Genomic DNA, 21,756 nt, shown 5'->3' with positions numbered 1-21,756 from the left:
GGTAATATAATTTAAAAACCTGTAGTCAGGGGCACCTGGGTGGCTCAGTGGTTTAAGCCTCTGATTCTTGATTTTGGCTCAGGTCATGATCTTACAGTCATGAGATGGAGTTCAGTGTCAGAGCTCTGTGCTCAGCTGGACCCGGCTGGGATTCTCTCCCTCCCTCTCTCTCTTGCCCTCCCCTGCTCCTTTCTTTCTCTCAAAATAAGTACATAAACATTTTCAAAAAACCTATGGCCATTGGATATTAAAATTCAAATTCATGTGTTCTCTACATGTATCAGGTCTAGAACATGTTTTATTATGAATAGATAATGTAGTAAGAGCCCTCTTAGACTGAATTTGGTCAGTATTGCATTTCTAATGCTCTTTCCTTACTAGTTTTTGGTCTTAAATTTCTTCTTTTCTGACAAATAATAACCCTATTCAAATTTACTAATGAACCTAATATTTTCCCATTGAATCAGAAAGATAGGTTCATTGCATTTTACAATTAAAAAAAAATTTCCATGGGAAAATGTGTGAGATTTTAAATCTCCACAGTGTATATTCATGTACTTTCAAAACCCAATTCCTTTTGGCTTGCAATGTGAAAATTGGCTATTTGCGTTACATAATTTATCTGGGCAGGAATGCACACTGAGTAATAACTATTATGTAGTTGATGACATCTAGGACCTGGGTCAGAGGATCTGAATTCCAGTCTTTTTCTGCCACATTTAGCTACATTAATTTGCATGATAACAGCCTCTTCACTCAATTTCCTTCTCTGTAAAAGATTAATAAATGCTAAAGTAACAGTAGCATGATAGTGATTTAAAAGGGCATATTACGATGATGTCATCCTGGAAATTTTAAGCACCCTAAACTCTAGCGGGAATTAAAGAAAAATAGATCTTTATGGTGGAACAATGGGCTAAAATTAAGAGATAATATTGCTGTATGTTGAACTCAGTTGCTACAGTAGAGAATACTGAGTCTTCAATTAGCTGATTATATGAAAAATACTTGGGATTTTAGTTGACAACTGCATGCCTATAAGTGAAAACCGTGATTTCATTGTTTAAAAAATCATGAAAGCTCATGTTGCATTGGTGGTCATATTGAAAACAACAGAAATCATTATCTGAAGACTGAGATGTTGCCAGAATCACTGCAGCAAACTTTTAAGTGATTAGATGTTTCCCTGCCTTTAGTAGCACCCATTTTCCAATTTCTTTCACACCAGCACAAAAGGATATTTTGAAATTTTAACACGACACTTTCCATCTTAAAATCAGTCTGTGGCTCTCTATTGCTTTAGGCGAAAGTGTACAAATTCATCAGCATGACATACGTTCCCCTGGGGAAGACTGCTGTTAATCTCCTGGCCTCATCTGTGCCCACTCTCGCTGTTCCTCTCACCCTGGAGACACAAACTGAAACAAACTATCTTGTCACACCAGGGTGTCTCAGTTCCTCACGTCCTTACCCACAGTGGATCCTCTGCCTGGATTTCTCCTCACCGTGTTCCAATCTTCACACTTGACTCAGTATCCTTGGAGTAATCCTTATTATCTTTCAAGATGCAATTTAATCATCATTGTGCTTTAAGAACTACTTTGGGTTAAGTGAGCTCTCTTATGTTTATTTTTTTAAGGGGAAATTTTATTTATTTTTATTTTTCTGTGGTAAGAACACTTATCATGAGATTTACCCTCTTAACAAATTTTACAGTGCACAATACCATATTGTTAAGTATAGGCACTCTATTGTACAGTAGATCTCTGGAACTTATTCATTTAGAATGACTAAAACTTCACACCCACTGAACAGCAACTCCTCACTTCCCACACCACCCCCCCCCCCAAAGCCCTGGCAACTACTATTGTATCCTCTACTGTGAGTTTGACTATTTTAGATACCTCCTATATGTGGAATCATACGGTATTTGTCTTTCTGTTATACCCTGTCCTAGTGTTTATTATACTTACAGATGTTTTTCTGACTGCTATTTTGCAAGCCGTCATGTCTATCTCATTTCTTATAACCCTAGAATCCAGCTCATTCCCAAGCACACTCACAGTGCTAAATAAACGTGAATGTGTATGCGTTTTAAGATAAATGATGAATATATATCCGTATATGGATATGGATATACATGAATACATATGGAATGATATGGATATATATGGACAGGTATGAATATCCTTTGAGCAATAGTGGGCAGAATCAAAGAGTGTAAGTTGTATGGGTAAATTGTACTGTAAATTTTCAAAAATAAAAAATAAAAGGATTGGATAGTCATCTAGAAGTTAAGTTGTAGAGGAGATTGCTTAATTGGATGAAAGATTAGATCGAATAATATCCAAATAATAATTATAATAATGTAATAGCAGCGATAATTTTATTCATATGTTGCCTCCCACAGCAACTGATGAGCCCTTGTTATGTGCCAGACTGTATGCTAAGTGTTTTATATAGCTTTTCTCATTTACCAGCCAAAATATAAAAGGAAGCTCAGACATATGAATTAATTTGCCCTTGTAACGTGATTAAATGAGTGAAAAGAAATTCAAACTCAGTTTGATCTGAGTTCTAAGCTTTTTCTTTCCTACCTAGTTTGTTCCACATACTTCTTTGCTTCCTGCATTCCTGCAGCAGTTGAGAGGCCAAAACCTGAGGCCACAGTATATTGCCTAATAACTGTGTAATACAAGAAACATGGGCCAAGACCTAGGCTAGCATCAAGGGAACAGGAAAATTGAAAAGGCACCATGAAAATAAGATAGATTCCTAGAACCCAGAAATCTTGGGGAAGAGGAACAGGAGTTGAGGTTCATCTCCTTTCACCCTCTTTAAAACAACAACAACAATAACAACAAAACCTGAAGCTGTTATCTTTATACATTTCAGCAACAAAAAGCTTTCCTTGGATTCTCTCATCCTTTTGGTACCACCCCCAACTCCACTCATTCTACCTATATTCTCCTAATTTTTTTTTTAACTAGCAACAAAGCTTTTCAGTTTACACTAACACATAAAAGTTGGAGAGTTACACCTTAGTCCCAGAATGATCCTTGAATTTATTAAATTGTTAATATCCAAAATATTTTTTCATTTTTTTGTTTTTTTGTGGAAAGTAAAATGATGGCTGTACTGCACCTCATCATTTCCTGGATTTGTATATAATATATTTGTTTTCCTATCTCTACTTTTAGCCTGTAGCATAAATACAAGGAATTTGAGTTTGGGGCCAAACTTTGGAAATAGTAAGAAGGGAGTACATTAAAATCTTTGTTCTTAGATCAGTAGACATAATGAAAATGAATATTCCAGATGCTGTTATAGCCACTCTAACAGTGGCAAGGAATAATATGCCTTGTGGATTGCAGGTAAAGTCTATATAATTCAGCAACACTCAGTCCTAGATCTGATTACACAACCTTCCTCCAGGAATTCTGTTCTTCCCTTCCCCATCAGACACTCTTTGTCATTCCCAACTCTCCTTCATTTCTTTAAATGTTTATTTCTTTATTTTGAGAGAGAGAGAAAGTGTGTGACCAGGGTAGAGGCAGAGAGAGGGAGAAAAAGAATCCCAAGCAGGCTCCATGCTGTCAGCACAGAGCCTGATGCCCAGCTTGATCCCACCAACTGTGAGATCATGACCTGAGCTGAAATCAAGAGTCAGACACTTAATGGGCTGAGCCACCCAGGCACCACCCCCATCGCTCCTTTAAATTACTCCCCAATGCTTGCCTCAATAATAAATTTGCTTTACCAAAGCAGGGTTTTGTTTTGTTCTGCTCTGTTTTAAAGATTTTATTTTTAAGCAATATTCACACCCAATGCAGAGCTAAACACAACTCTTCAGATCAAGAATTGCATGCTCTACTGACTGAGTCGGCCAAGCACCCCTATCAGAGCAAAGTTACATTATAGTGTGTTCTTATTATACTCCTCAATGTTTAAAAACTTTCTTCAGTTTTATACTCCAAATTATATTGACTTCAATTCAAACTAAATTCTGTCTCATTCTGAGATGAATGAAAAAAATACGTTTTCTACTACTCAATAATTTGTAAATCTTATCATGGGTAATATTTCATTTTCGGTCAAAAAACTTTTTCATTAACAAAATGTGACTCACCAAATATCAACATGATTTTCTTAAAGCATCTATAGCAGATTGCTTATAAGATTAATTTTTCCTTATCATGAGACACTGGTGTCAGAAGCATTATTTAGTTATTTTGGTGGTGTATGTGTTTATAAATATGTATGTTATATAAATGCATAATATGTAATTAAATTATATTTATTTAAGTATATAATACTATAATCCAGACCTATTTAAAATATTTTTCTCTATCCATTATACTTCATACTTCTCAAAATGATACTTCCCATCCACAGATCAATCTTCTGGTGAACATCATCTTTCTTATTCACTGACATAATATTTGAAAAAAATATGTATTTTATATACTATATATAAAATATATATGGTATGATATATAATATATATGATATGATAGAAAAATTTTAAAATATATATGAATTACAGTTATGTTTTAGCAATTACAGATGAAATGCAACAACTGGTATAAAGAATTCCAATTTGGGGCACCTGGGTGGCTCAGTCTGTTGAACGGCCGACTTCGGCTCAGGTCATGATCTTGCGGTCTGTGAGTTCCAGCCCCACGTCGGGCTCTGTGCTGACAGCTCAGAGCCTGGAGCCTGTTTCAGATTCTGTGTCTCCCTCTCTCTGACCCTCCCCCGTTCATGCTCTGTCTCTCCCTGTCTCAAAAATAAATAAACGTTAAAAAAAAAAATTAAAAAAAAAAAGAATTCCAATTTGATCTTACTACTGTCATTTAAAAAAAGTTTTTAAATGTTTATTTTTGAGAGAGAGCGCGAGAGATAGACAGAGAGCAAGCGGGGAAGGGGCAGAGAGAGAGGGAGACACAGAATCTGAAACAGACTCCAGCACAGAGTCCGACAAGTGGCTCGAACTCACGAGCCGTGAGAGCATGACCTGAGTTGAAGTCAGACGCTTAACCGATTGAGCCACTCAGGCACCCCACTATTACTGTGATCTTTGTGTCACATAATAATGTTCTGAATTCAGTCCAAAAGTCAGCATCTCACATGATTTTTTTAGTTTTTGTGGCCCACAGTTCTAGCTAAGAACATCCAAAGATCATCTATAGATGCAAATAGAGCTAAATGGGGAAACTGGGTTTTTAGGGAAATCTCTAACTGAAAGCAAAAGGTACTCTTTTTCCTAACAATGTAATATCTGTCTCAGTCAAACTTGCAATCTGACCAAGTAACTACAATAAAAGAGGACTGAAAGCCTCATTTTACCCGTGAAGTATCCTGGTGTACAAAGAGTAGCCTTCAGGCATACACTGTTATGGACAATGAAATATATATTTCTGTGATATGATGTGCTCTCCTTCAGGTTCTGACCAAAAAAGCCAACATGAAAACGGGACCTCGTGAACTCAGGCTCTAATTCTGGAGAGCTTCACTTTTGTTGGGATTAAAATCATCAGAGAATAAAAGTCTGATGTAAAAATATTCTTTGACACCTTAGAATAACCCTAGAGGTTACTAAAGATAGTAATGTTGTATATACTTCAGAAGACTCATAATTCTGTCCCCCAAAGAATTTGGAACTTTTTTTTATATGGTAGATTTTAGTGCAGAATAAAGAAGAGAAAAATCTATTTTCTAATCTTTTAAAGATAGTTCTTAGGCGTATATGTTACTGAAACCTGTTATTTAATACATTAAATGTAAATACATACCTAAGAATTTATACTATCTGTACTAATCAAATTACAGTAATCCAAAGATATTTTTCTGAATATTTTATAATACTTTAAAGATTCTGAGTATTTAAAGTATTAACATTTCTTCTTGAATTATTTCACTTAATAAACTTGAGGGTCCATTAGACATAAGGCACTGTAGAATGCCAGGAAAATAAATATATGACCACCTTCAAGGAATGTGTAGCTTATTCAAATAACTTATATGAAATTGTATTAAAGTAATTACTCATTTAGGGGCACCTGGGTGACTCAGACGGTTAAGCATCTGACTTCAGCTCAGGTCATGATCTTGTGGTTTGTGAGTTTGAACCCTTGTCAGGCTCTGTGCTGACAGCTCAGAGCGTGGAGTCTGCCTCGGATTCTGTGTCTCCCTCTCCCCTGCTTGCGCTCTGTCTCTCTCTCAAAAATAAATAAATATTTTAAAAAATTACTCCGTTAAACTAGATATAGAGAGATAACATAATATTTTATTATTTGTTCTTAACAGATAAAACTTTGTAAAGTCTACTTGCTGATTGTTGCTCTTTCTTAAAGGTCAAAGATTCATATTTCCAATTTTTCCCCTGTCTCCAAGTATGTTTGTCCACTAACTGTGAAAAGATGTGGAAATGAATTTCAAAAATGTTTCATCCTGTAATTATGCTCTTGAGGACAGTACAGACCTTTCACCCTTAGATGACTACACACATGCCCAGAATAGAGGCTGACATAAACCAGACCTTCCACTTCCCTTGAGCAGCAGCAGGATCTGTACCAAGGCTACCCCAAGTGGGCAACAGCCTTTCTTCTCTTTTTCGGTCACCCTCTTTCTTTCATCCTCCAGATCCTCTCTGATTGCAATGAGTTGCTTTTTAAACCACTGGAAGAATGTTATTTATAGACATAATTTATAGATATTTGGAAGTTCTAATTTTAGTTTCTCAACATTCTGAAATAATTTGATAACAGGTGTTTTTTTTTTTTTTTAGGTAATCCAAAAGTCTCCAAATCCTTTTTCACCTAATGTAACTGTATTGAGTCCAGAGCCGTCTGCCATAATTCTGAAGATGATCAAAATGCATATCTTTTTTCTTGGTCACTCCTATCTCCCCTTCTGAACTCCTGGCTTGCTTTAATCACCACTACCTCATTGCTCACTGTTCATGGTGGGCACCATTCTTTCCCTGCACCAGCTAGTCCCAAGTGTGGACATAAATCACTCTGTAAGACTCCATTAACACACGGCTAGTGTGTGCATGAGACTATAAGGAAAACTTGAAGATGATGGAGGAGAATCACAACACAGAACATAGATATCATGTTTCTTAAGTTTTTCATCCATTTGCATAAAATAACTCTCTTTTGTGTCTGTCACTCTCCTTAAGCACCGACCTGTTTGTCTGAATTGAAAGAGGCTCACTGCTTACCATTTTTCCTTCCCATCCTACTAACCAACAACATACAGAATAAACCCACATGCAACAAATCAAACAAACAAACAAACAAACAAAACAAACAGACAGTCTTCTCTCTAAGATTAACACCAGTTACTTCACTACACGGGGAATTTATGTATTTTCTTAACTTCTCCCTATAGATGCTTCACTTCCTAGAACCGAAATGCCCACTTAAAAGCTTTCTCAGAAATGAGTTTTGTCACTACATAAGATGTAAGGAATTACACAGGCAATGCTGAGATTTCTTAAACATTTTTTCCTCCTCCTTTCACATGATGCTGCATTTCTCTATTGCAAAATCTCTGTCTCACTTTCTACCCAGGAGAAATATACCCTCCAAATAATATTTCTAAGGAATGGTAATCCTGTTCTCTGGGAAAGGACAGTAGCAAGCAAACCATCTGAAATAAAAGTGAGTCACTTGGAAGAGTCATTTCTCCCGATTGGAAGAAAGTGTTAAAACATGACACCAGGGAAACTGAAGCTTCATATTGGATTGAGAGTTTTGAGCACTTGTATTTTCTAAACTAAGCTAACAAATACACGAATTATCTACAGGCTCCTTAATCTTTTGCCTTTGAGCCAACGGTTGAAAATAAGTCCTTGGCAATGATCTATCTGCTCCAATCTCTGCATGCCAACTTCATCTCCCATCATTTCTAAGCCAAAATGATCTCCAGACCAAAAGGCAATACTTACCATCCAGGTCAAAGAGCTACAATCAATAGAAGCTACTCTGGGCTCCAAAATTCTTTCTCCTATCCCCGTATGTGCACACATTCTTCCAGTCTTCCTTCTTCCCATTTCTCCCATGAAAACTGTCCCTCCTCTGTTTCCTAATGCATACTCTTAAGTTGGGGGAGGAAACCTGTGGGTAAAGGAGAACAGGAGGGAAGGCAGCAATGCTCACTGTCCTTTTCTCCCTAAGATGGAGATTTTTACCATACTTTACAACATTTTCCTGGCTCTAATAGGTTTACTTGACAACTTTGTAAAATTGCATTTCTAAGGCAGCTTATCACTGTTTTCTTATTTTATGTTCTTGAAACTTTCCAGAACCCTTAACCAAGGAGGTTTCGGTAAATGGAGTTAGCATTTGGGCCCTGCAAAGAGTCAGAGACAAAAATAGCAGTAGTTACTCGGTCGACAATATTTATACAATACTTAACCGTCTGGGCCCACAAGATAAAGGACAGACTTTTAACTATTCATAACAGGATGAGGAGAACGGGGCTTGTAACAAGCTTTTTGGTTCTTGCCACTTGCAGAAATGCAGAGTTCTCAAAGAAGAACTCTATATTGAGTTTAACTTATTGACACACAAAGTATGCATCATGTAAATATTTAATTACATAACTACATACTCCCCAAAGTGTACCCATGCCCCCATTCTTCACATGGCCACATTATAAAAGGCAGAATTACAAGCTCCCTTTCCCCCTTTTTTTTAAAGGAAGAAGTTAATAAAGTAAGAAAAGTGAATAAGCCTGACTTGTAGTTTGGAGATCATTGCAGAGATAACTCAATTTTTTTTAACTTTTAGAATGTGGGATTTAGGCCTTTTTTTTCCTGAAAGATATGAACTTTTTTTTTCCTGAGAGCTACGTGGCATATCTTCATCCACGGATTCACTTTTGCCCTTGGACTCTTTCTCACCCTTCCCCTCCTTAGGGAGAGAAAGAGAGGGAGGAAAAAAAAGTACTGTTTTAGCCAACTGGCTTTATTAAAGCTTTCTCATCCATGAGGCATGAGAATATGTTTGTAAATCTGCTTCTTTTCTGATTGGCAGTGAGAAGTACAATTGCTCTTTAATTAGAACCTTGTGAGTCCCAGCATATGGTTTAACCCAGGTGTTTAACCCATCTCAATCCAAGTGCCAGTTGATGACATGGGTCAAATGACAGTTTCATTTAATTGTCAGAGACAATGTAGGGTTTAGTAAACACCATTGAGTTATTTTCTTTGTCGATATTAGAGCAGAGGACAGGCAAGTAATGGAAGGGGTATACTGGAAATCAGAGTAGACTTGGTCAGGAAATTAAATGCTAACCTTGATCCTGACAAAATTTGTCTGTATGAGTCTGAGTATATCCCTTAAGGTTACTGGAATTTGATTGTCTTACCTGTAAAAATAGGCAGTAATATTTCTCAAGTATTTCACTGCATAATTTATAACCTTCTCCCCAGGTCTCAAATACTGTGATTCTAATCAATTCATAAAAAGAGATTGAAGGACAGAAAGAGATATACTCTTATGTTACCAGTGGACTGGTTATTGCAAGATTTTATGGATTTGAAAAACCCAAATTTAGTTAACACCTTATCAGTAATGTTTTGATTTCATGACATTTTAATAAAAATGTTTGATACTATTGTCAAGGGACTTCCTAGCTAAAATATAATCAAGAGATCTCTCTGAAGACCATTTCTTTTCTTGTCCCAATTCCATCTCTTTGATCTTCTACAACTAACCAAAACTATCAATGTCATTGACAAATTGAAAAAAAACAGTTATAGTTAAACCTCATTGAAAATCACACGGTTGCCTTCCATCCCTAATATTTGGCTGTAAACAAAATCCAAAAGCAATAACTTTTATTTTTCTTTGCGTTAGTTCCTGTTCGTGTACACAGAACATCAGGCAGTGATTCACATTACTGACACACAGCCAGCACAGCTGGATAGGCACAAAATGCGTTTCATAACAAGGACAAAGGAAAAAAGGGAGAAAAGTTTGTTTATTTAAAAAAACTATATAGCTTGCTACTATAAAAGCAAGATGCAAACTTTTCTAAGAAAACAACTTAAAGGAAACGCAAATTGTTTTGTGCTGATTAAAAATTACTTGAATAACTCTTAAATGTTTATTTATTTTTAAGAGAGAGACAGACACAGTGTGAACAGGGGAGGGACAGAGAGAGAGAGAGAGAGAGAGAGAGAGGGAGAGAGACTGAATCTGAAGCAGGCTCCAGGCTCTGAGCTGTCAGCACAGACACTGAAGTGGGGCTCAAACTCAAAAACGGTGAGATCATGACCTGAGCTGAAGTCAGACACTCAACCAACTGAGCCACCCAGGTGCCCTTACTTTAATAACTTTTAATATGTAATATATTCCATCAAGGTAGGTATCACTTCTGGAAAACTCACCCTCTTTCACTAAGAAGAAGCAACAATTTATGAATATCATAAGTAAGGCTCTGGTGACAATTTAGAAATATAAACAATAAAATAAAAATACTCCATGATAATTTCAGAACTCTTTTGAAAGAAAAATAGGAGTAGGGACAGGTTTATATATGAGAAAAAAATAATATTGTGTCAACTCTTCAGAGATCTGATAAATGAACTCAGAAATATCTGCACTCCAGCTTTGAAAGGGTGAGTTAGTTGATACAGGACAGTGTCAAAGATGACACATTTTCACAGAATTGTCCATAGATAACATTTCTCAGGGCAAGTAAGTATAAATGACATTGTCACCCATGGTGTCTTCTGTCTATGCTGTATAGGAAGTTGAATTAAATTGTTGGCTGGACAGTTAAATTAAAAGTGATAGTTTACAACATGCCTATTACCACTAGTGATAGAAGTTCTCGTAATTGTAAGAGGAAATATCACTTCTTCAGATTGTGCTTCAGATTTCTTGTGATTAAGAAATAAGTGCTGTGGCAAACCCACCATCTTGGCAGAGCTGGGGTGAGCTGGCAATGAGAAACCATGCTAGGGTGCCCAGTCTAGCCATATTCACCTTCATGTTTAGAAATTCAGTAAATAGTGATGCGGGTGTAGTGAGGGATAAGGTATATTATCTCAACAATTTTTGCAGAATTTCTATTAATTAGGATACTGTGTACAAATACCTTGGAGGTATTTGGAAGTGGAAAGTGAGACCTTGAGGGCAAGAGAAAGTCTACCATGATCAAAGGTAAAATGTAAAATGGTTCTGTCTCCCTAATTACATCATTGGGCCAAAGAAGTTCAAACACTTGGTTTGCAATCCATTCTTTTCCTTTGCAGGAAGTGGAGTAATACTTTTGGGGGTAAAATGGAGACAGGTCACCCAGTGTGTTGCCTTGTACACTGGACCTCTGATAAGGTTGCTGCATTTGTTCATAGATTATTACATTATTTTTGAAGCCTAACTTCTGTCACTATCTCCTGTAAATTGGATATCCTCAACACTGATATTCTTTTTGTTTCCTAGCAGAAGGTTTTAGGCCACCTTGGACATGTATGCCACATTCATTCAATGGCACAACTTGATTGTCCTGAGACTTATTCTTATTTGGAACAATAGTTAGATAGGACTTTATCAGAGTGATTATGATTATACACACACACACACACACACACACATATATATGTATATATATATAATTATATCTGATTTTACATATCATTTCATACAAGATATATATGTATATGTATATATAGAGAGAGATATAGATATATATGTATGTATGTGTGTGTGTATATATATATGTACACTTCATATATATATATATATATATATATATATATATACACTTCAAAGCTCTTAGATCATGATTAAAGCACAGTGGACTGCCAATAGATAGACAGATACACATGTAGATGCATAGATGATAGAGAGATGGGGCTAGTTCAATGACCATCAGAATAATTATCTTGGCTTTATAAAAAGACTAAAAATTACTCTAATGTTCTGTCTTCTTTTACTTATTATTTATGATTTAATATAATTCAAGAATATCATATCTTTATATAATTTTCCTTTCTAGCTTATGTTAAGAAGAAATGAGAGGGGATACTAATAAATAAAAGGAGATATCTAGAAATAAAAAAAAATCCATTTGCTTCATCTTCCCCAGAGTTCTCTACAATAATTAAATTAATTTTTAGTGTCTCTGAAGAAGTTATTATACACATGTTTAATGATAATTATCTTGATTATGCCATTTGATAAATGCTTATAGTCATGCATCTTTATTAAAATGTACCTGACATATTTTAAGACCAAAAACTTGCACTTCCTTACCATGTACTCTTTAGCTTTAACACCCTATTTGTTCTAAGTGAAAGTTAACTGATACTCCCAATTAATTTCTTTCAAAAGAAATGCAGGAACTTAGTGTTAACAGGATGTTAAAAAGTCATCCAGTAGCCTACTCCTTTTTCAATTTCCTCTACATCACTCACAATTTAGAAGTAAACATTGTTTCATTTTGGTATTCTAATCCTTTCCTGCCTTCTATGTAATTCTTGTCTGGCCCATTCACATTGTTTACTACTGTACAGCGTCCCTGAACATTTTGGAGAAATGTTTTTCACCAGGCAGTTATTGTGGTTTTAAGTTATAATAGCAGTGTATACTCTCCCATTAAGAAATTAACATAATTATATTGGTATTTTAATAAAAATTTATTAAGATTTTTATTTCTGTTGATTAAAAATCACTAAGAATCGACTTCCTTGAGTTTTATAAGAAATAATATTGAAATGTCACCTAAACATAATTTTTTAAAGATTATTTATTTATTTTGAGTGAGAAAGAAAAAGTGTGAATGGGGGAGGGACGGAGAGAGAGGAAGACAGAGAGAGAATCCCAAGCAGGCTCCAGGCGATCAGCACACAGCCCAACTCTGGGCTCAGTCCCACTACTGTGAGATCATCACCTGAGCCAAAGTCGGACACTTAACTAACTGAGCCACCCAAGCGCCCTAAACTTGATAATTTAAAAAGAAACTAATTAGAGTAATGTACTAGGGGCTGATAATAACAGAGTTTTTAATGAATGAGTCCCATTCCTTGATTCATCCATTCAACAAAGGTTTATTCAATATAAAGTAGGTAATTCATTATGTGGCCAGGGAATGCTGGCAGGTTTCCATTACCAGGGTGGCTGAAGAGTCATTCTAGATATCTTTCACTTAAAATATCATCCCACATCTACTACCCGAAGGGTAACATCACACTTACATCTCATCATAAGCACATACTAGATTGGAATTATTTCCTCACAGATGAAAACTTGTATGTATGTTTATTTTCATCAACTGAATGTAAAATCTGCAGCATTTCTATTAAAGGAAAAGTGAGCTCAAGCATTAGTCTGTTCAGGGGCGCTGGGTGGCTCAGTCAGTTAAGCATGACCCTTGATTTTGGCTTAGGTCGTGATCTCACAGTTTGCAGTGTCAAGTCCCGGGTCTGGGCTGGGCTGGCAGTGCAGAGCCTGCTTGGGATTCTCTGTCTCCCTCTGCCTTCCCCCTGCTCACCCTCTCTTTCTCTCTCAAAATGGATAAATAAACTCTAAAAAAACCAAAAAAAACAAAAAAAACCCAAACCACCAATAATCTGTCCCTATGATTAATATATATGGATACTTAAAACCAGTGTATTTTTTTAAAAACATGTGCTTCTGTAGATGAATGAGTACATGTGCTCTTGATAGTAGAGAGTGATGTCAGGATAATAGAAATTCATGTAGGTCCCTATGAAATTTTTTCTAGCATATTAATTTGTATCCCATCACAGTATCACAGTTGAGTGCAAAGTGCAAGTAGAATAGCCAAATGGGGCGCCTGGGTGACTCAGTCCATTAAGTGTCCAACTTCGGCTTGGGTCAGGATCTCATAGTTTGTAGTTTGAGCCCCACGTCGGGCTCTGTGCTGACAGCTCAGAGCCTGGAGCCTGCTTCAAATTCTGTGTCTCCCTCTCTCTCTGACCCATCCCCTGTTCATAATCCGTGTGTGTGTGTGTGTGTGTGTCTCTCTCTCAAAAATAAATAAACGTTAAAAAAATTAAAAAAAAAAGAATAGCTAAATGCGCCAGACCACAGAGCAGTATGGTACCGCCCAGGAAACCCATTCATTCCTCATTCTTTCTCTTGGCTCAGTTTCATCATGTGATCAGGTTGTGAAGTGCTTATTGTGCACCTCTTTCTAATCATTTGTATTTTACCATTATCTTCATATCTCAACCTTTCTTATACCATCTTCTATTCATCCACCATCATCTTTTTTAAAAAAGGTAAAACTTTATATTTGCATTAATTTTTGTTTCCTTATTATTAATTTAAATATCTTTAAAATTGGGATAGTATTTATTTTTAATTTTTAATGTTTATTTTTTGAGAGAGCTAGAGAGAAAATGAGAGAGTGGGGGAGGGGCAGAGAGAAACAGAGAATCTGAAGCAGGATCAGGCTCTGAGCTGTCAGCACAGAGCCTATTGAGGGGCTCAAACCCATGAACCATGAGATCATGACCTGAGCCAAAATCAGAAGCCTAATAGACTGAGCCACTCAGGTGCCCCTGGGCTAGTATTTTAGATAGAAAATCTCAATTTTGTTAATGATATGGATATAAATTTCAACAGGTTTGAAGTGCTTTGCACAACTTTCTTTGTTCTCATAAGCCCACTTATATATAGTGCTCAATACTGTACAATGCAAGATTTTTCAGAATTTCACACACTGTGTTAGATGGGATGTCAGTAATGACAGAAACATGAGTCAACTGATACTGTCTGTTTGGATGTTGCACAACTTTTGGCTGAACACTATTCCATGAAAGAAATGAAAAAATGGATGTGTTTGAAAAGAGATTTACATCAAAGTGAGGGAAAAATAATGGGAAACTTGATATATGCTTCTAGGTAAGTGAGAAATGGCTACTCCTATCATACAGTTTGGAATAATATGATAATAAATGGGAATAAATTGGGAATAAAATGATAATTGTTAAATAAATGATAATAAAATGCTACCTTCACTATGGCTAAACCTGAGTATATTGAGACTTTAGAATGGTCTCAAACAGGATATATGCAAAATTATAAGGGTGCCAGGCATATAGTAGGTACTCAATCAATATTTGTTGAACAAACAAAAAGACCAACATATATCTCTCTAGTTGATTTCTTCTTTTGGAAAAATTTACTAGATTAAGAGCTCCAAGAGGACAAACCCAACATCTGTCTTACTCATAACCCTATCTCCCATACCAGCATATAGCAGATAATAAATGTATGCTGAATAAATGATTTGAGACATTCCCTACCAGATCGATCCTGAGAAAGATGATTTTTAACTCTTTAAATCATTTCTTGTCTCTTTCTATAAGATTCCTACACATCACCTCCATTCCTTGAGTAATAAGACATATACTATACATTACACACTACTTCAGCTATATACCATTTCTTCCTTGAAGTTTATCCAGCAAACTAATAGAACAGGTTGTGTCCTTATACATCTAAGAAATATCTCTCCAATTTCAATAATCTTTCATAGGTGCCCTTGAAGATAGCTCTAGCATAATGATTAATGATACTGGTTATGGAATCACTTTCTGGATTTGAATCCTGGCTCTATCTTTTACCAATTTGGCAAAACATTCCAGTCTCTGCAATTCAGTTCTCTTATTTATAAAGTTGAAATAAAGTCACACCTATCCCAGGGGATTTTATGTGATAAATGAGTTCACACACAAGAATTACTTAGCAGTAAGCCTAACACAGAGTAAGTAATCAACAAATATGAGATGTAACAGTTACCTTTCCTAGCAACACATCTATCTTTGTTACTGATGCCATTTCCCATTTCTTGCTATCCAGGGAATCTTCCTAGGTATCTCTCCCACATCAGCTTCTCACTCTCAGACACCTGTACACTTAATTCCTGCAAACTCTTGATGAAAAAGATATTAGCTAACAACTTAATATGTAATTGGTCTCAGAGTATTTTCAAGTTAAAAGTTAACACCTGAAGATCTAACCCTCTAGTATTCCCATGTTCATTCACAATTAGGAATATATAAAGAAGATATTGGTATGCAGGGGCACCTGGGTGGCTCCGTCGGTTAAGCGTCTGACTTCAGCTCAGGTGATGATCTCACCTTCTGTGAGGTTGGGCCCCACGCTGGGCTCCGTGCTGACAGCTCAGAGCCTGGAGACTACTTCGGATTCTGTGTCTCCCTCTTTCTCTGCCCCTCCCCCACTCATACCTTGTCTCTTAAAAATGAGTAAGTGTTAAAAAAATTTTTAAGTCAAAAAAGAAGATATTGGTATGCAATCTCCAAAACATTGCTAATTTTCTTCAACTTTTAAATCTAGACCACATACCACTTTTAATTATATTCAGAAATATTTCTCTTCTCCCACATGTTTTATTTAAATGATGAATCTCTCTCAAATTGTAATTGCTCTTCATGCAGGTGCTGATCCATATTTGGTACTGACAACAAATTTCTAATAAACAGTGAGTCAGATTATAAGCAATTTTTTGGTTAGTTTTTTCATCCATGTGTTGCAGTGTGCTAGGTCATGTCATTTGCAGGATATTTGTATATTCACTGGGGAGCCATGAACTATGGAACTGCTGGAAATATCTGGCTTTATGTTGTACTATAGAAAATGGAAAATTCTGAGAACAGCTGTGTAATATAAACAGCAGCTGGAGCAACTATGTCCTAGAAAAATGAGAGCCTTGGGCATCTGTGTTATCAACCAACTAAAATAAATACAATGCCCTTTCCCAAGTTGTATATTTAAAGTATATTTTCATAAGATTCAGAGTAAATTTTACAGCACAGTTGACATACACACACAATATATATTTCTACTTATTTTATTATTTTTCCATACCCACCATACTTAATAATATTAATACAAAATAATACTAAAGGCTAATGTTAAAAGGAACACTTCTAGATAGTGCTTTTGAAATACTATTTTCTACTAAAACAAACCAGGCTTCTTTGGGGAAAAGGTTGACTATAATCCTGGGACAGGAAACATTGACTAATGTTTCAAGCCAAGTTGAGCATGGCATGTCTCTCTATTAAATACAAGAAAACAGTCAAATATTAGTGGAGTCATTAATGGCACCGAATAAAAAAGGTGCCAACTTGAAGGAACTCTTATTGTCCAAATATGGAGCAGTTTGATATTAGAAAGAATAGTGATTGAAATAATTACAGCAGGGGCGCCTGGGTGGCTCAGTTGGTTGAGCGTCCGACTTCGGCTCAGGTCATGATCTCGTGGTCTGTGAGTTCAAGCCCCACATTGGGCTCTGTGCCGACAGCTCAGAACCTGGAGCCTGCTTCGGATTCTGTCTCCCTCTCTCTCTCTGACCCTCCCCCCATTCATGCTCTGTCTCTCTTTGTCTCAAAAGTAAATAAAACATTAAAAAAAATTAAAAAAAAGAAATAATTACAGCATATCTAATACATAAAAATTATTAGTGTTTAAAAATTTTGAACATTTCTAGCGCTTGCCCCAACTATGGCCCCAACTCATTGTTTTGAATAATGACAAATAAAGGAAAAGACTCAAGTATCTATTCTATCTTTCTTTTTTGGACTATTATTTCAGGTGAACCAAATAGTTAATTGAGGAAATTTTTTTTATACAAGAATCACAACTAGTGAAAGTTGAAACAATTACAGAATTAAAAAGTTATCATTTTAAGACACCAAAGGAAATGATGGATCTATACACCAATAATGAGTGGCTGCTAAAACCATTAGAGGACAAATTGATGGAAAATTCTATAAAGAGTTAGGTTGACTACATCTGAAACCACTGATAAATCTTAGCATCATTGAAAGTGAATATTTAGACAGTACTTCCCAATGTGAAACGACAGGAAATAAACAGTATTCCATGTGAAGTGTTCTTGTTAAAAATTTGTACCTGAATATAATCAAGCCTCTGATAACACTTTACAAAAACTTCAGGGGAGAGAAGCTTATGTCAAATGGTTCCATAAAGTTTCAATCATCCAAATTAGGAATCAGAGGCATTTTTAGAAATCAACATCCCAGTTTTGACACATAAATGGCACAAAAATTTAAGAGAGGGCTATTAAAAAATTTAAAAGACCTGAACTATCTCTAACTAATGTGTTTGTAATATGACTGTTATTTTAAACGATATATGTATGTATATGTACATACATGTATGCATACATACATACATACATATGCATATATGTATATAACAAAGAAAGTAAGTAGATTATGATAAAGTCTTTAGGAATAAAAATTTTCATAGTAAGAATAAAGAGATGGTAATATAAAATCAAAATAATTAGGTACTATTATGGTCTGAATATTTGTGTCCCCTCCCCAAATTCATTTGTTCAAGTCCTAACGCTCAATATGATGGTATTAGGAGGTGAATCATTTGGGGGGTGATTAGGTCATGAGGGTAGAGCAAGTAGAGAAGGAAATTAATGTCCTTATTAAAGAGATTTGAGAGAGTTCCTTTGTTTTACTACCATATGAAGACATTGTGAGAAGTTGGCAGTTTGTAGCCCAAAAAAGGACTTTCACCAGAACCCAACCATGCTGGCACCCTGATCTTGGGCTTCCAGTTTCCAGAACTGTGAGAAATAAATTTCTGTTGCTTATAACCACTCAGACTGTGGCATTTTGTTACAGCACCCATAACAGACTAAAACAGTGACCACCATTAATAAACATATATTTTTCTTTTTGAAAGAAATGTATTTCCTAACTCAGTCCACTAAAAAGGCCTAAAAGCAATCACCAACTCAGAAGCAGTGACTGCTACAAATACTCAGGTTGTGGACACACCCTAAAGGAAACCTCAATGAATCATGACCTTGTATAACTCCACCCTGAGTGCATGTAGAACCTGTAGAACAGGTTGGGAGAGGGCTGTATTTTCACCCCAGTTGGGAGAGGGCTGTATTTTTTTAATGACACCCCAATTCCCCACCTATTCCTCCCTTTTCTTATGCTGCCAGCTTCTAACTGCAATAGTGCGTGTTTGTGTGTTTAGTTCTGTGTATAAATGGAATGTTGTGGAGATAACCCCTCCTTGAGCCTCCTGGTTCCCTTTCCTTTCCCCTGGTCACGGCCACTCATGGAAGCAAGACCAGTAAAGGGAACTTCAGTTAAAACATCACACACACAAGAACAACAACAAAAACAAAAATAACAACAACAACAACAATAATAAAGTACACAATAATCAACTTGGAGGAATTCCCACTGGCTAAATATGAGAAAATTTGATATAAAGAAACATAATTGCAGCAATTCATTGACATACATTAAATGTATTATATTCTAGGAGTTCAACATGATAACTAAAAAAGCCTTCTAGGTATATGTACAAGTTATTGTGGCAACATCTCATTTTCCCGAAAACTCTTAAAGAGAGAGAAATAAAGCATCTATATTATCTTTACCAAATGAACTTTTTTGCAAGCTAACCAAAGAGTAGATAAGTGGAAGCTCTTTGCAGGAGAATTCTAGCCTGGAAATGCAAAGGAGTGATGAGGTTTACAATATAAATATTTTGCAGTCCCTAATGAAAGAATGAATCTAGGCCATCATCATCAATAGTTGCTAAAAAAACAGGTGAGAAGCTGATGGCATCTTTCCAAAAACAGGATAAGGCTAACCATCTAAACCTACTTACCAGTCTTAACATCACTTTAAAAGAGAAACAACCATACATAATATCCTTGCCGATGTGATGCAGTAGGAAGTTACCTATAAAGTCTCTTGCCAAATTGTTGAAAATAAATTTAATCAAGTCCCAGCTCTATCATTTTTTTTTCACCTTTATTTTGTTATAGTGGATAGACATTAGAAAAGTTGCAAGAATAGTACAAAAAAATTCCATAAACTTTTCATCCAGTTACCACACATATTAACATTTTGCCAGATGTTTTATCTTTTTTTTTTTTTTTTTTTTTTTTTTTGGTTTGGATTCTATTTTAACACACTAACTTTAAAATACATGTGTATAGCGGGGGGAGAAATTTGAAACTAAATATTAGATGATATGAAGAGTTAATGTTAATTTTTGGCTGTGCTAATGGCATCATTATACATATTTTTAAATGTAGTTCTTATCCCTAAGAGATGAATTTGAATTATTTATGGTTAAAATGATAACATGTCTGTTAGTTTTAAAAAAAATTCCAGTCAAGAATGAAAATGGTAGGCATAGACAAACAAGAATGTCTGTATGTTGATAATTATTGAATAGCTTGGGATGAGAGATATTTGGGGGTTTGTTATACCATTCTTTTACTTTTTATATATATTTGCAAGTTTCCAAAATGAAAAGTTAGAAACAAAATTCAGAATGTCTTACTATGAGACTATTAAGTGATGAAAACTCCTAGGGGCACCTGGGTGGCTCAGTCGGTTGAGCGTCCGACTCCAGCTCAGGTCATGATCTCACAGTTTGTGGGTTCAAGCCCCGCATCAGGCTCTGTGCTGACCACTTGCTCAGAGCCTGGAGCCTGCTTCAGATTCTGTGTCTCCTTCTCTCTCTGCCCCTCCACCGCTCACCCTTTGTCTCACTCTGTTTCTCAAAAATAAATAAATGTAAAAAAAACTCCTCAAGCTCATGAAGTATATGTTATCTGATTCATCTACCCATAAAGTCTGGTATGCATATTAGTGGAAGAATAACAGATGGAAATTAGCCAAAGAAGTTCTGGGAGCACACATAATTTGGAAGAGCTGATGACTCACATTCCTAATGTGCCTATTCTTATTTCAATTCCATCACTCCCTCAATTTAAATCAATGTTATGAACAGTTTCTCAGAGAATTTCTTACAACCAACTGACTAAAGAGAAAAACACCTTAGTCTGCTTTAGGGTCCCATGCCATAAGGTTATACCAGCTGGCAGTGCAATTTTGTGGTATAAAACTCTTCCTAGGTAGAGTTGGCCATATCTTTTATTCTTTACCTGAGATGAGCTGAAGTTAAGGTTTGCATTCATTTGCTGACGGTTGTTAATGATATGTGTCAACAGTCAAGAACAAAATTAAAGAATGGATAACAAGATATTTATAAAAATGTATGGATCTTTCAAAATAGGCTTAGAATTTGAAAACACTTCCTTTGTGGTTGAGGTTCTTAATATCTGAACAGAAATGAAGAATTGCTATGTGGATGTTAACCCACCCTTTTCTCCTCACTTCAGCCCTAGAGAAATGGGCAAATGGTGGCAAGGATGGTTTGTTTTAACTATAAGAGCTTAACTAGACATTTGCCATTCTCTTCTCTTCTCTTCTCTTCTCTTCTCTTCTCTTCTCTTCTCTTCTCTTCTCTTTTTTCTTTCCTTTCCTTTCTTTTCTTTTCTTTTCTTTTCTTTTCTTTCTTTTTTTTTTAACTTCTCAATATCCTAAACCCCCTTCAATTTATGTGGGAATTCCCAATATCATGAGTCTGGTTGACAAGTAGAATGTTCTTCTCATTGTAAAACCTGAGAATGCACTGCACTTGCTTTCCAAGTACCCTTGGAGGTAAGGTGCCAACACAAGAGGTCCGCTAATAAGATACGTCCTCCTCAGACTTTGAATTAAGAGCTAGTGATGCAAAGACTAGAACATACCACAGGAAGCCATGGTGGTAACAGCAAGATTTAGTCCTTTGATCAGTGATGGTAGAGGGTTTGATGGTAATACTCAGAGTCCAATATATTCAATGGGTCCAATGGGCCCATGTGGAAATTAAATATACT

At 35.9% G+C, this 21,756-nt stretch overlaps 1 long non-coding RNA gene across 4 annotated transcripts in view; it reads right to left on the bottom strand.

The window, feature by feature from the left end:
- LOC109274361 (uncharacterized) overlaps positions 1–8,225 on the bottom strand; it is a 28,523-nt gene extending 20,298 nt beyond the window's left edge. For 2 of the 4 annotated variants that reach the window (XR_002083569.2, XR_008423721.1), the window contains exon 1: positions 7,958–8,225. This is a non-coding gene — a long non-coding RNA (uncharacterized LOC109274361). The remainder of the gene's footprint in view (positions 1–7,957) is intronic. The other 2 variants (XR_008423720.1, XR_008423722.1) reach the window with 1 other exon arrangement.
- Positions 8,226–21,756: the final 13,531 nt, after the last annotated feature.

Source organism: Panthera pardus, unplaced genomic scaffold (assembly GCF_024362965.1).
Source record: "Panthera pardus isolate Hobbes unplaced genomic scaffold, ASM2436296v1 HiC_scaffold_10, whole genome shotgun sequence".
Taxonomy (NCBI): Eukaryota; Metazoa; Chordata; class Mammalia; order Carnivora; family Felidae; genus Panthera; species Panthera pardus.
Note: the sequence above shows the minus strand (reverse complement) of the source record. Positions and strands in the feature narration are given on the sequence as shown.